The 15,913-nt window shown below is 42.1% G+C and overlaps 1 protein-coding gene and 1 long non-coding RNA gene across 3 annotated transcripts in view; one reads left to right on the forward strand and one right to left on the reverse strand.

The window, feature by feature from the left end:
* DYNLRB2 (dynein light chain roadblock-type 2) overlaps window positions 1-15,913 on the reverse strand; it is a 201,958-nt gene that overhangs the window by 129,850 nt on the left and 56,195 nt on the right. The gene's annotated exons all lie outside the window — the stretch shown is intronic.
* Window positions 477-7,375, forward strand: LOC130594901 (uncharacterized). 2 transcript variants are annotated; one of them, XR_008971185.1, is made up of 3 exons: window positions 477-1,384; window positions 1,692-1,780; window positions 6,463-7,375. It is a non-coding gene; the product is annotated as an uncharacterized LOC130594901 (long non-coding RNA). The 2 variants fall into 2 exon arrangements; XR_008971186.1 differs by lacking the exon at window positions 6,463-7,375 and adding an exon at window positions 3,679-5,415.

The following is a 15,913-nucleotide window of genomic DNA, read 5'->3' on the forward strand; positions in this document are numbered from 1 at the left end:
GTTGGGGCTGTTCAGCCTGGAGAAGAGAAGGCTGCGTGGAGACCTTGGAGACCTCATAGCAGCCTTCCAGTATCTGAAAGGGGCCTATAGGGATGCTGGGGAGGGACTCTTCATTAGGGACTGTAGTGCCAGGAGAAGGGGTAATGGGTTAAAACTTAAACAGGGGAAGTTTAGATTAGATTGGATATAAGAAGGAAATTCTTTCCTGTTCAGGTGGTGAAGCACTGGAATGGGTTGTCCAGGGAGATTGTGAATGCTCCATCCCTGGCAGTGTTCAAGGCCAGGTTGGACGAGGACTTGGGTGATATGATTTAGTGTGAGGTGTCCCTGCCCACGGCCAGGGTTTGGAACTTGATGATATTAAGGTCCTTTCCAACCCTAACTATTCTGTGATTCTATGATTCTACCAGTTTTCCACTGCAGAACACAGTGATGAGAGCTTAGGCTGTCTCTGAAGCTAGTAATTTACTCAGCCATGCACCTTACCTGTGGTGGCGTCCCAAGGAACTGGTGTCAGTCCATGTTCTTCACCATTCCCAAAGGTCTCGAGCGGTGTTTGCTTTGGTAGGAAGCTCCCAGGGCAGGAGTACGCACTGTTAAGCTGCATTGCAGACTCTGCTGGTAATACAAAAGGTGGACACATCGTTGTAGGGTCCATCTGTAATAATTTGCTCTTGCTGGGGAGAAAAAATGTAACTGGAACCATTAAACAGTGTTGGAGACTAAGCATTTAGTTTCTGATGGATGACTCTGTGGATGTGATAAATGTTAGAATGATTGCAGCAATAATGATTCTGTGTTGTCCAGGAGTTGCATTAATTTAATTAGGTTTGTACTGGAGTCTGAGATGACCTGCCTCTAAACGATGTCTTAAGCAGCCAACATACACTGGGAGGTGTAAAAAAGATAGGAGGTGTGTGGCAGGGTCTGTCTTTTTTTACTTCATAGACAATAAATTCTAGATCAAAGCAAAAACAAGCAATGATATGTGTAATTTTTTAACAGAAACTCTATAAATATTCAGTGCTGCTGTTTGGCAACATTAAGAAATCACTGAAAAATGCAGTCATTGCTAAATGTGTTCATTTGAGTGGTTTGCTGTTACAAATGTGAATCTTCAAAGGCCGTGAAACTTAACAATAGCTTCCCAGTATTAGACAGAGAGTTAATTATAACATTTATCACAAAAGCAGGGTAAGTAAAACAAACCCGTATACCTCTTTAGTTTTCATCTTGTTGAGTGAATGCTGTCAGAAGGAATTTTCCTCAATGCATGTGCTTGGTGATGTTATCAAAGTGTCTGTCAGGAAAAGCACTTTAATACTCTTCAGAGGCCTGAGCGAGTGCACTGGGATTGGTAGAGACAGTGACAGAGGTGACTAGGGTAGGTCCTGACAGTTTGAATACAGAATTATATAGTGCAGTGACAAAGTGTTCTGTTTATTTAGACTGGGGAACACGATGTGTGGGAAACAAAGGAGAAGCAAAGAACAGGTTAAGTTACCAAAATTTTAATTGAGCTCTGAGTGACTGTTTTTGAATAATTGGTTGTGTCAAAACGTAATGATTACCGGCTTGGGAAGCTGCAGCCTTTCACCCTTAGGTCACTGGCTCAGATCTGGACTGTGCTGGTTGTAGTGACTGATGTTCAATACCGGCTAATGGGAAATGAATTGCTGATCTCTGCCCAGCTTCTACTGGATAAGCATCTGCATCACCAACAGCGTGTGCTGGGTGTCTCAGCAAAGGCACCATCCAGAAGTAATCTCCTCCTTTTTATGTAAGTTCACTGCCGAGAATTGGTTCTGTGGTATGTGAGATCTTGCACTGTTGCTGCAGTGGCTTTATTAATACAGTGGAATGATGAGAACTTTGTTTTCCAGTTTTTCCTGTCTGGTGACTTGCATGTGCATTCGGTGAAATGTTAGCGATCTTTCACTAGCTATAAGGAGCCTTTCACAGCACTAACAGGGCTACTGCCACCAGGATATTAATCACTGAGGATTGTTCTCTAGGGTCTGAGCTCCGTCATTTTGCTCCGTATTTAAGAATATTTTTGAGCCTTCATCTTACAGAAACTGTGAAATAAAAATAATAGCCATTGTACAGACAACCTTAGCCCACACCATTACTCCCCTAGCTGTGTCATGAGCCATTTGTTCTGCTGCTGGAGCTAGTCTGAGATCTGTCCCTAGAAGTCTCCCGGAGCATACTGAATATGTCTGAATGCACCTATCTGTGTACAGGTCTGACCTGCAGCCACTCCTCCCAAGAAAAGTGGACTTCTGCAGGCAGTGGGAGCTTGCAATATGGATTTGCTCTGAAGCCTCAGTAGATCAAAGTAGTCCAGCAGTCACTGGGTTTTACCATTTGAAGTGTATGCTGTTTGGGACAAGCATCAGAAGAAAGGTTTATTTGTGCGTCCCAGAATAAATTGTACACAGGAACCTCTAGGCTGCCAGAGTATTTTCTGTGAATACAAGTTGGCTATTCAGTGGTGCTAAAACTACTAGGTTTTCTGGTACCTTTGAAAAGTTCCAAAGCTTCTGGACAGAAAAGATGAGAAACCCAGGTGAGAAAGACTCATAAACCTTGAAGTTGATGTTGACAATTTGCAAAGAAACCAGCTCAGCTTTAACAGCTTAAAGCCATTCTTGGCTTGTATATCTGGGGAGAAATACCCAAATAGTTTTGTCATTGATTTCAAAAGTGGAAGAGGTTTCTCCACTGACTCAGCAGGCCTGGAAAGGACTTTGTATCGGTTTTGTGAGTTTGTGAAATCTTTTTTTCTTATGACCTGAGTTATTTGGTGAGTGACTTCATAATCTTCAGTGATAAAAGAGGAGTGTGTAGAACGCACATTCTCTGATTTCCTATTCCACTGTGTTTCCCAAACAGCTGGATCTTCACACAGACTCTCATGGGAATGGCAAAGGTGATAAGCCAAGCTGTTTGACTGGGTTGTGGGCCCTCTCCAGGCACATTCTGTCTGAGAGCACTGGCATTTGAATGAGAGAAGGTCTTGACATCTTAATTCTGGACAAGCAGGTATCACTCCCCATGCAAATATAATTTCTTAGAGCATGAGCAAGTAACATATGTCCAGCCCCCATGCTGCAGAAGCCCCAGGGAATGGACAACTGTAGTCCAAAAACCAAACATATTTCCTGTTTAATTGGGCCCTTGAGGCTTTTGGGTGACATTAAAGAATCTGCCAATCATTTTTTCCCCTCTCACGTCTTCTTTCAGATAGTAAGTAATAATATAACATATAATCTGCTTTCAAGACCTCATTACAATGAGACATTTCATTCCAGATGCTTTGTACCTTCTGTGAGACCCCATCTGGTAAGGGGTAGGGTGCTTATCTTGAATGTCTACTTCAACTACAGGAAGAATACAAGCTCAGTTGCTCTTCTTACAGACACGGGTATTGGCTAGCGCAGTGCCCGCCATCTTCTGAAACAAATGGAATGAGGAGATAGCTTTTGGGATAGAAGGCTGGAAATAGAAAAGAAGCCAATTTCTAAGGACAGAAGTTAATGGAGTGTTAAAAAATTGTGATTCTATCTCTCTGTGGCTCACTTCAAGGAGAACAACCTTGAGATAAAAGTGCCTAGACACCCAGAGGTAAGGGAGAGCACTGGAGCAGACATTTTATCTTCTCTGGATCTACAGAGTTCAGCATGAATGCAAGACAGAGCACTGAGTGTCTTCCACCACATGGTGTATTGGTGAGAAAAGAAATGGCCCTATCTTCAAGAAGGCAAATGACACCACGTTTTGTTTTTTCCTCACATAATAAATAATCTTCCCTGTGTGGTCTGGCCCAGGAGTGGTGACTGTATAAGCAACAATTCAATGTTTTTAGAGAGATCTATGGCTTTATTTATTTTTAACTAGTAATGGTGGCTTGATTGATTATGAACATCGTGTGTAATGAATCTTGCCACCACCAGCATAACTCCTCCAGAGAAAATGCCTGTGTGGGTTCAGCTGACCATTAGGCCCTGACTGCTTGGCCTCTCCAAACCCAGGATGAGAAGGAAAATCCTAGCAAGGTATCAGCAAGGACCATGATGTTTTCTGTTACCTTTGCCATGGGTTGCAGCACGTTTTTACACGATGCTCGTAAGGGGGAGTTCCCTGATGTGGGATAACAGCAGCATGCACTGATGAAGTGACAACCTCTTGGTATCCTTGTAAAATTCCACCCAGTTAAAGGGAACTGGAGAGGAGATATATGGCTATTAAAGTAAAACATAACTGCCTGTCAGGGAAAAGTAGTGACAACATGCACCAAAAGCTCTGCCATCTAATGCCTGTCAGCAAGAGCGGCTAGTCTTTAACATTGTTCATATTCCTCAACGAATGTGCTTGAATTGGCAGAGACAAGGATGGAGTTGACACGGGCAGGTTCTGTCAGCTCAAATCCAGAGGTGAACTGTGTGTATCTGAAACCCGGTCCTGACAGCTGCATCCAGGAGCAGGCATGTTTAGGAAGCGAGGAGCTGTGGGAGGGCAGGGGAGGGACCAGTCTGAGCTTCACCATCTCCCATAGAGGCAATGTCCGCTTTGAGCAGAAAAAGCAAGGGGGCAGGGAGAGAGAGGGAACAACAAAAACCAGTGCCTATTATGTTTCATGTCAATGTTGCTGTCATTAGGTAGTCGAGAAGATTTCAAACAGATAAACTCCCCTTTGGTATGGCAGACCGCCTTGGCAGCCAATTTTAGGCCTTGATTTGATTGATAAACTCTTTGTGACAAGGAAGGATAAAAGAGGCCCCTAGTTTGGTACATATAAATAGGAAATTAGCTGGCAAAGTTGTCAAAGATAATTAACTCTCTTATTCTGTGTGTCTATTCAGGTTGACATACTGAAATTATTTAGAAATGCACATGTCAACGCTCTGACAGAATTTGGTGCTGATCAGATAAACAGTTTTTGAGATGCCTGATTGTAAAATGATGTAAGAGCTTAGCTGGTGGTTTTATCATTATGCATTCTCTTAGCAGCAGCAGGTATCAAATGGCAACACCATCCTTTAATGTGCTAGATTCAGAGATCAGGAGACAAAGTTAAGCGCGCTACTTCACAGCACTCAGCTCCCCTGTTTTGTTCCTTGCCCCCTGGGTTAAAAAAATACTAATAATGTGCTAAATTTCTGGGTGTTTATGGGCTCCTCATCCTTTCCCCAGGTACAATTGGAAGTAAAAAGATAAGGGTCTATGAGATAAGAGGTCTGAAAGCCATGGCATTTTGTTACTTCTTCAGAAGAGATAAACTACTCACTGCTATAATCCCTGTCTCAAAGACTGGCAAGGTTAGGAAAATGCAAAAGGAAAAAAATCAGTGCCTCTGAACAACGTCTTTATAGTGGCTCCTATTAAAGCAATGACAGAGAACGACAAATATATTTAACACTGCAAACTCAGCGTCTTACCCACTGTCCCCTGTTTGCGTCTTGTCTGGAGTGGTCGGTGTAGCACTACAGTTGCAATACATGTCCGGAGTGTACCTTCTGAATGGGATTTGATTTCCAAGTCCCATCAATGTCCTTGGAAAAGTTAAACTTGATGTGTCTGTACGTGTTGTACAGAAGATGCAAAGGCACTGTAGTCTTTCAGAGTAACTTGACTTTGATTCCTTCTTGGAGATTTCCTCCATCTGAAAGTGCTTTTCAGCCTCCAAAGCAGGTCCTGGTTTGGCACTGTGAAAGGCATAGGCACTGTAACATTTGTCTTGAACATGGTATTGATGGAACAGAACTGGGTATAGCTTTTCTTATAGCACTAGGAGATTTGTGTAGTTGTAGGCTGTAATGACTAGTGACAGAAAACACCATTACCCCAATTTTGTGAGTGAATGCTGTGGCAGCATCTAGTCAACTCACCATGCTACTTTCAGCTGATGATGATTTTTAAGCCTCCAGAGTCTAAACTCAGCCTGGACACTGACTGTCAAGTCCTAAGCTTTCTGTTGCATCTTGAAAGCTGTCAGTCAGTCTGGGTTTTTACCCTGGGATCTAACTCTTAGATTATAGAGTTATAGAATGGCTTGGATTGGAAGATCATCTAGTTCCAATCCGTTGCCATGAGTGTAGACACCTTCCATTAGACTGGATTGCTCAAAGCCCTGTCCAACCTGGCCTAGACAGGCATCTTTGCTTGAATGCTTGTCCAGCTGTGACTGCTTGATCTGGAGGGAGGAAGGAGGAAGGAAGTGAAAAGAAATTGAATAAATGGCTGGTATGACACACTGCTGCATTTACCTAGGGGATAAAAAAGGCAGTGTTAGAAACCACTAGAAAAATAGCAGGCATCTTACAGGCAGGGTCCCTGCTTTGTTTTGTCTGTAGTGCAAATAGTTGCCCCTGTAACCTGCTGAGCTATTGTTGCTCTCTGAAATAGTGACCAGTCTGTCTCCCCCCTTTTTGTACCTTTCCAACCATGGCTTTCAAGGCAATGTGGACATCTGAAACGTCTCATCCACGCAGAGAGAAAGAGCTAGTACATTCAAACCACGACACCTGTGCCTTTCTCCCAAACCTGCCTTACTGTACACAATCCCTGGCATTGATGAGGAACTCCAGGATCTTCCACAGACCTACCCCAAAAACATAACACGTACATAACCTCCCACAGGATTCACAAAGGATAGGCGCAGGTTCTCTGCAACTCAATACTGATGAATATGCTACTGTCCTTGGTGTCCAAATGATAATGGCACATGTATTATTCTTCCTGAGAGCCCTACAGTTCCTTTTTGTCATATTTTGCACTCATTTTTACAGTGAACAATGTCTTGCCTCCCATCACTTACACACCAAGAAGCTCTTTGTCTGTTTATAAATAGGGTCTCACTTGACATAACAGTTCATGATACTATTTCCTCATCCATAAGCATTTCTGTAGTGCTCATTTCTGCATTTTCATTCTGCAACTATCTTGTACAACCAGGCACCCCAGGGGCCAGGCATGGGGCTTTAGCAATAATATCTAATTTTTCCCTTTTTTGCTATTCACCTTAACAAGAGGGTTCAAGAATGATGAAGGTCTGTCTTGGGTAATAAGGGAATGGATGCAGGTTCCTATTTTAAGTGCAGAACCAGACAAGTGCTTTGTAAAAAGATAGCCTAAACACTGTGTTTTTGCTTTATTATCTTCATCATGTCTAATTCATACCTCCCAGCACATGGCAGTGGGGGTCTGTTCATAAAGCAGCTGATATTTTCATGTATAATGCAGCATTATCTAGCCTTCCATATAGATCACTGTTTTAGGATGAGTTATCTTAGAGCTGCATGCCCCTATGTTGTGTGGTATCTATTTTACAATAGGTTTGTAACTTACCACAGTTGGAAACAAAGGGATAAACTGGAATGAAATCCACTTTTCTCTTGAGTGGTTCTTGTTAGAGCTTAGTTGAAATGTAGCATTGTACAGAGACTTCGTTTATACACAATTTGATGATGAAGGCTCTGCTGCAGGCAACCTGGAAACATGAAACAGGGCTTTAATCATAACACTTCACTCTTATCCATTGGGAGCTGTAGGTATGCAGTGCCTTGGAATAGCAACCTCCTTTTCTTTTCATGCCTGATATGGATTCATGTGCATGGGCTTAGATATGCAGATTTAAAAACAGTGTCCATGTGTACCAGAGCTACCAGAAGCCAGAGATCTCACAGAAAGACCTGGGTAAGACTCCTGGTGAATGACAAGCTAAAAGCTGGGTCAGCTCCATGCATCTGCTGCAAAGGCAGCCAACAGCATCCTGGGCTGCATTAGAAGGAGCGTTGCCACCAGGTTAAGAGAAGTGATTCTTACCCTCTGTTCAGCACTGGTGAGACACATCTGGGGTCTGTGTCCAGACCTGAGCTCCCAGTGCAGGAAAGGATCGGATGTACTGGAGTGTGTGCAGTGAAGGGCTACAGAGATGATTAAGGGACAGGTGGATCTGATATATGGGTAGAGGCAAAGCAAAGACAGCTGAGACAGACAGCCTGGAGACAAAGCCTGGAGAGGAGAAGGCTCAAGGGATATCTAGCCAGTTTGTATCAAGGTGTGGTGGTGGTTTGTATCAATTAGTGATAATAAATGGTATCACATCTCATTGGTGACTGGCCACTGGTGGTGTCCTTCAGGGCTCGGTGTCAGTGCCAGTGTTAACATCTTCGTTGATGATCTGGATGAGGGGATTGAGTGCACCCTCAGTAAATTTGCAGACAACACCAAGCTGGCTGGGAGGGTTGATCAGCTGAAGCATAGGGAGGCTCTGCAGAGGGATCTGGATAGGCTGGATCGATGGGCTATGGTCAATGTATGAGGCTCAACAAGGCAAAGTGAGGGTCCTTCATTTGGGTCACAACAACCCCATGCAATGCTCCAAGCTTGGTGAAGAGTGGCTGGAAAGCTGCTTGGTTGAAAAGGTCTGGGGTTGCTGACTGACCGAGCTGAACATGAGCAGCTTGTGCCCAGGCAGGCAAGAAGGCCAACGGCATCATGTCCTATATCAGTACCAGTGTGGCCAGCAGGGCCAGGGCAGTGATTGTCCCCCTGTACTGGGCACTGATGAATCCTGTATTCAGCTCTGGGCCCCTCACTATAAGGGAGACATTGAGGTGCTGGAGCAGGTCCAGAGAAGGGCAGTGAAGCTGGCAAAGGGTCTGGAGCACAAGTGTGATGGGGAATGGCTGAGGGACTGGGGGGGGGGGGTAGTCTGGAGAAAAGAAGGGTCAATGGGGACCTTATCGCTCTCTACAGATGCCTGACAGGATGATGGAGAGTGGTGGGTGTCCATTTCTTCTCCCAGTTTACAAGTGATAGGACAAGAGGTAATAGCCTCAAGCTGCGCCAGGGGAGGTTTAGTTTGGATATTAGGAACAATTTCTTCACAGAGAGTGTGGTCAGGCATTGAAACAGGCTGCCTAGGGAAATGATGGAGTCACCATCCCTTTAAGTGTTCAGAAACCATGTAGGTGAGGCCCTCAGTGACATGATTTAGTGATGGTCTTGTCAGGCCTGGGGTAATGGTTGGACTTGATGGTTTTAAGTATCTTTTCCAACCTGGTTGATTCTATGATTCTGTGATTCTAAGATCTGATGGTGTAGAGAAAAGGAGACAGAGCCTGACTCTTCTCAGAGCTGCACACGTTGAAATATAGGAAATTCTGCTTAAATATAAGTTTTGTTGTTTTTTTTTTTTCCCCAATGTGAAGGTGGTCAAACACCAGAGCACATTACACAGTGTGTGTGTGGGGTCTCCATCACTGGAAGTACTCAGAATGCCTCTGGACATGCTCCAGAGCAACCTGCTGTAACTGACCCTTCTTGAACAGATGGATCAGACTAGGCTGTCTCCAAAGGTCTCTTCCAACCCTATGATCCTCTTATCCAGTGGGTATTTTTCATACAGCTGGAAATACATCTCATAGTATGGTGTATCTTTTCCACAAAAGACAAGCATTCTTCTAAGGAGAAGTGCATAAGTTATTATGTCCTGGAGCAGAAGTAACTTCCTTGTAACTTGTTGGCAGATGCTTGACACGTCTGTTTGCTTTAGACTTCCACTGAAAAGACGTTTCTGTTCCTGCATCACATGTGTTGAATTCGGCTTCTGGGGAAATGTACAGATGTTCACACACAGAGAACAAAAAAAACCCTCATGCCACAGGAGTATGTCATGTTCCTTGGTACTCATACAATGCATTAATGAAGAAAATGTGTTTCCTTTAATTAAAACGTTTTGCCTAGGCTTATGATATGTTGTGATTTCAACAGGCTTTTATAAGTGTGTGGTTAACTAAACACACTGGATATGTGTGTGCACAGTGATGCTTACATGCTACTCTCTTCATCTGCCTGTAAGAATGAGCCCAGTACTGGTGGTGGGTTTTTTGCAGGTTTTTTTTTTTTCAGGAAACTGCATCCCAAGTCTTCTGTTGACTTTGATCTTCTGTTTCTTTTCGTGTTTTTGCTCAGGAAAGCAGTTAGAGTACTTATGGGACAGTCTGAGGCTTCTTAGGAATTAAAAGTGGTAAATGTCTGAAAAACAGTGCAAGTGCTACTTGTGCTGTGAGTGCTGGGAGGTGGTGGGGTATTTAGGGCTATCAGCAGGGAGGGAAAGAGGTCTCTTGCTCATCTTCAATTCGTCATTCTTGCGGAGCTTAAAAACCAGTAGCTCTTCCATTTGATTTCCATATGTTGGCCATATGATTGTGCTGTCTGTGCATATCCTTTTTCCATTTTGCTGTACTTGATTTCAATGGCAGAATTCTGTATATTTCAAAGGTGCAGTGAATTTTACTGTTAGTGGGTTTGAAGGCTCGAATCTTCTCTAACAGTGTATGTAACCTCTTTTCTTTTACTCAGTTCCAGACTTTTCATACTTTCTACCTGTTTTCCTCCTCTCCTGTAATGACAAGGTTTCTTTTTCAATCAAATAGAACAAAATGTTTGGTCTTGAGTGATGTCTCTTCTGCCACCACATTGGTATTTGGGGGTTTTGTAGCCTCTTGCTCTGCATCTGGGGCCAAAAGAGTTCAAGCAGTGAATAATTCAGTCTTCTTTCAGTACAACTGAGATGCCAACTACCTGGACAACTCAGGGTACCCTTGTGGTGTTTGACTTTAATCTCATCTGTGCCAGAAGTCTTACATAGTTCTAGGGAAGCTGAGGCTCCAGGTTCCAAGGTCAGGTTCCAAGCCCGAAACAGCTCTTTGGCATGACTTGCATCAGCAAGAGCAAATGTCACTATCTGAGATATTACAGCTAAATCCTGCTCCCTCAAAAGACAAACATTGAGGCATTCCAGGTATCACACTCTGGTAACTGTTGGCATATGCATTTCCCTAAAAATTCTGACTCATGTTACACAGAGGGAACAAAAAAATCTCAGAGTTCAGGGCCCACATCTGCTTCACAGCTGCAACAAACATTGAATTTATCATGGGCTTTTGCAATGCAGGGTAAACCAAGACAAATCCTGTCTTCCTAGCTAATTAAATAAAGGTGTTGGGAATATCTCAGCTTGAGAACAGGAATGCAGGAATGGAAAAAGAGGACCACTGTGGAAATTTTTTTACAGGAGGAGGAAAAAATGAGCCTTAGTAGCAAAAAATTGAAAATAGATTTTTCAAACTTCTTTTAGAAAACAGAATTACAAAATTAGTGGTTAAAAGGCAATTTGCTGGATCTACTGTTGATTTTAGTAATGCATTTGATGTGGTTTCTCATAACAGTCTTGCTTGCAAAACGAGTTTGCACATTGATTTGAGTATGAACATTGTGTCATAAGGACTGAGAACTGGCTGAAGGATAATTATTAATAGCAATGTATTGTGTTTTGGGAAGGTGTTTAGCAGAGGTTGGCACCAAGATGGGATTTATGTTGATTTTTAGCTCCTGGTAATAATCTGCAGGAAGGCTGTGCTAATAAAAGCTTTAGATGACAGTCACTTGGGAGATTGTGTGGACAGTAAAGCTCCCCAGATATGTCCAAATAGACCTACAGAGGGTGGGCATATGAACAAAAAACAACACAATGCCATGCAGTATGGAAAACGAGAAGCTAATACATAAGGAAACCTCATTCTGTGGGAGACACCTAGAACATTTTGCTGATAGGGATCCAAGTTTATAGATAAAAGAAAATGAAATACAAAGTTTTGGTGTGATGGTGTGGCAACAATAAAGTCCCAGACGGAATGAGGAATAGAGGCAGGAATTTTTGACCAGAAAAATAACCTCTCTCAGGACAGCCTGCTCCATTTTGTGCACCTCGAGAGCAGACTGGGTGGAAATTCAAAGAAAATCAGCAAGTTTACCTGTACATATGTGGATGTGTTTATGTGCACCCAAGTGACAGTGGCTCAGTCTCTCTGAGAGCTCCTGATACTGAGAGCAAGGATAGGAGTGGGCAGTGACTGTGCATAGGAGTGTGAAGGGCATTAACACCATGGTGTTAGAAAAAGACAATAGGGCAGTTTATTACGGGATTGCAAAGAATAATAGGACTAAAACTATCAACTGGAAAATTGAAGCAGGATTTTAATGAAAGCATCCTGAATGAATTAGATAATTTAGGGTGGAACATTCTTCTTGGAGTCTTTTAAATTCAGTTTGGGGAGCATACTCTGCTCAGCGCTGTGGGGATGCAGTTTTGCCTTTGTACTGAAGGGTGGCTGAGTTGAACTGTTTATTAGATTGTATGAGCTTCTCAAGTCTGCAAGATGCTGTGCTTCCTGGGATTTCACTTTAAAGTTTTCCACAGAACAAACCCCATGTCAACCACAAGTGAAAAGTCAAAATCACCTTTGCCATTTGCCTGAACAGGCCATTCGAGACTTCATGGAGTTACAAGCTTATCAGCATTTCAGCATTTACACTTCCAAAGGTCTGCGCAAAGATGAATGGTGCAAAACATGCAGGATGGTATGACCCTTCTTCACAGGGGTGTGCACACTCAGAGGCTTACACGATTCCTGTATACAGGAACACAGGTCTATGCAGACAAGGCCAAAGGGGTGTGGACAGACAGATTAATGTGAATTTCTGCGGTTCGTTGGTTGTGCAGGGCTTGAACAATCAAATCCCTTCAGTTTACTCTGCTAACTGGATTGCTTATGACAAAATCATAGCTTTTTCTCCCACCCTCTTTAATCTCCATCTTGAAAAAAATTGGAAATGACATGGTAAAGTAAGACCAATTAACATTAACAATTGCAGTTTATTTGTTTCCACTGTTTTACAGCATGCAGCCTGGTAGAGCAACATGCATTGCTATTTTAGAGACATCAAAATAAATAAGTAAATAAATACATAACCCTGTGGGCTTAGAGATTGAGTCTAAGAGCAGGAGATTATTCCTGGCATTGCACTCAGAAAAAATTGTTGCCTTTGAAAACACCAGACATTGACAGTTTTGCATCAGGACAAAATTAGGATGAGGTGCAATCTCTCCGTTCACATTGTGCCAATTCAGCAGATGTTTCAGACAATTCTGGAAGGTAAAAAGAAATTAATAGAGACTAGAAACCAAAACCAACCCCAGATCCCTTGAGAGAAAGGTTGCTGTTTCTTGCCCTGTCAACTCTCCTTTTTATGTAGTGAGATAGGGTTATCTAAGCATTTACATTTGTATTTTAGTGCTGTATAGCACTTTTTATAAAGAAAGGATGCCAAAGCTTTTAACAAAGTGTGTTTGTGTCATTATCTCAATTTTACAGGTAAGGAAGCAGAAGCACACAAAGGTGCTAAGACTTGCTGGCAAAGCACACAGTAAACCACAGCAGGGCCAAGCTCCTGACAGATGATCCTATGTGTTTGCCTTTGGGCCGTGTCATCTGTCATCTTAATGGTACAAACATTTTGGATTTAGTCACACTAGAAAAGCAGAGGACTTTAAAAAAAAAAAAAAAAAAACAAAAAAAAAAACCTGCTCCAGAAATTTGCCAACTGAAATCAAAACATCCAATTTAAAAACTTCTAAGAAATAAATGTCGTGTTATTGTTCTCTGTGAGGGAAATGCTCTCAAGTAGAGCTTTATAAATGTTAAGCTCTGCCCACCCTCATTCCACAAATTAAAACCAGCTACACTTGAGAGAAGCTGCTAAGAAGAGTTAGTCAGTAAAAATACCAGTAATTATTCTAACATCTCATATTCTTTTACCAAAACAAAATAACATAAGCTTGGAGACTGACTGACTTCTATCATAAACATTAGCATGCTCTTCTTGGACCTCTTGAGATCTGTCAAAAACCAAAATGTTTTGTTTCCATGTAGGTTTCTGCTAATGGATTTTCCATGCATCCCTTGTTTCAGTTTCTCTTACCACTTGTGGAACTCATTGCTGCTCTGGGCAGTATCAGTTCCTGCTACTACCTTAAAAACATGAAGGGCCTGATTGCACATTACTTTTTTATGACTTGCTGTGTATTTGAAGAGGAAAAAGGAGCCTTGTTTTCTGCCATTTTAGCTTAGTGTTTTGAGTGAAAAAAATACAGGAAGGGGAAGGGGCAAGTTTATCTTTCAAGCTGTTATGTGCTATGCTGATGTGTTTTGAGTGTGCTCCTAATAGTGAATTTTATCTTTATTAACATATTCTATTTGAATTGTATTTAACACTTTGATCCCTGGTCCTTGAAGAGAACTCCACAGGTTTCTGCAGAATCAGTGAGGGGGTAAATACAAAGAAAAAGGATAAAAAGGTGATCACTGCCAAGGGAACTCCTACTCTTACTATAAGCACTGTCCTTGCAGGACAGAGCAATCCCAACAGGGTAGAGCAATCCCAACAGGGTAGAGCAATCCCTACACGTATTCATGCTAGTCCTATGCATTTCAGCTGATCAGTTTTCAAATGCTGCCCTTCTTGTTCTTACTTTGTTTGTATTTTAGTATTGCTTGTATTTAAGAAGCTGCAGAGACTAAGCAAAACACCTGCTTACCCATATCCCATCTGTATAGCACAAGTAACTGGACAAGAAGGTAACACAGTGTTTGTGAAGCATGGAATGAAAAAGTCTTTTCTGTTCTTAAAAGAAGGACAGGTCTTACTGCTACATCCTTCCTTCCTTTCCAGCTCTGCTGACTAGTGAAATCGACCCAGATTTTCACCTTTGCCGTCTTCAGAAGTCTTCATTTGTGTTTTGTAAATGTTTCAGAGAGAGTTAGGAACATGTTTTGAAGATTCCTATTTGATTTTACTATTTGTTTACCACTCACAAATAAAAAACATGCACTGGAATGCAAAAGAATAATGATTATGGAGTTTGTTTAATTACAAAAGAGCATTCATCTAATGTTTTTTTTTTTGTAACAGCCATACAGACTAGAAACTTGAACCTAAGCAAAAACCAACACAAAAATCACACAAGCTTATGTTCTTGTTCAGTCTCTTGATTGAAGCTAAACTGAAAAACATTAGCTGTTGCAAGACTCAATGAAATGACTAGAGGTTGCGACATAGAGTGGGGCGAGCAGCTCCCCTGCTATGAATTTTCCTTCCTCCCTAAAGTCGGTAGAGTTAGGGCTCTTTGCACCAGCTGACACGTCTATCCCAATATATTTTTACTTGCAGTTGCTCTTTTTAAGTGATTAAAGGGAAATGGTTAAAGTGTGGCCGCCTGGCTCACACTGATACTGGAGAAGGAGAGACTCTCTGTTGACTGTTCCCCTTATAAATAAGTTGGCCTTTGAAGTTAATTTAAAATATTTAAAAAACAACGCACAAATGAATAGAATGACAAAAAAGCAAGTGAGACCCTATAAATGCTGCACGAGGAAGTGCTTGTACCTAAGGTACAGTTATAATTACGTGCATTAGAGCAACATGGATTTTCTTTCTGGGAAGATGAGGGCTCAGCCTAGCTGAGAGTCGTTCTTGACTGCAGCAGTGACTTGAGGGCTATCCAGAACCTGGGAGAACTGAGCTGATGGTCTGGGAGCCCTGGTGCAGATACGAATGCAGCTCATCTGCTGCATTGTTCCACTTTGCGGAACATAGACTTCCCCATAAAGGAGTGCTTTCTTGCTGGGTTGAAGCACCATCACCACAGTTAGTGCTTCACAGACCACTTCTTATGATTAGATCAACCTCTCACTGCCTATAGCTGCTTTTAAATATGCACAAAAAGCCCCAGACTTCACCTAAGCACTGAAATGCACTGACACAGGAAGCTTTTTTGGTACAAGATTCAGGTGGAAGTGGCATGAGTTGCCATAGCTACTATGTTTGGTAAAGGCATAAACCTTACTTCATCTTACTCTCAATCTTTCTTTCATTTTGGTTTTGACTGTTTCATATAGTTTTATTACCTGCTATACTTTCATAATTACTGTTGCTTCCTCTTTAGAAAAAATATTTCTATTTTTATGAGCCTGCACTATACTCTGCTTTAGAATATACA

This window comes from Pezoporus wallicus, unplaced genomic scaffold (genome assembly GCF_028554395.1).
Source record: "Pezoporus wallicus isolate ANWC-B61680 ecotype Strahan unplaced genomic scaffold, APGP_CSIRO_Pwel_v1 contig_420, whole genome shotgun sequence".
NCBI classification, from domain to species: domain Eukaryota; kingdom Metazoa; phylum Chordata; class Aves; order Psittaciformes; family Psittacidae; genus Pezoporus; species Pezoporus wallicus.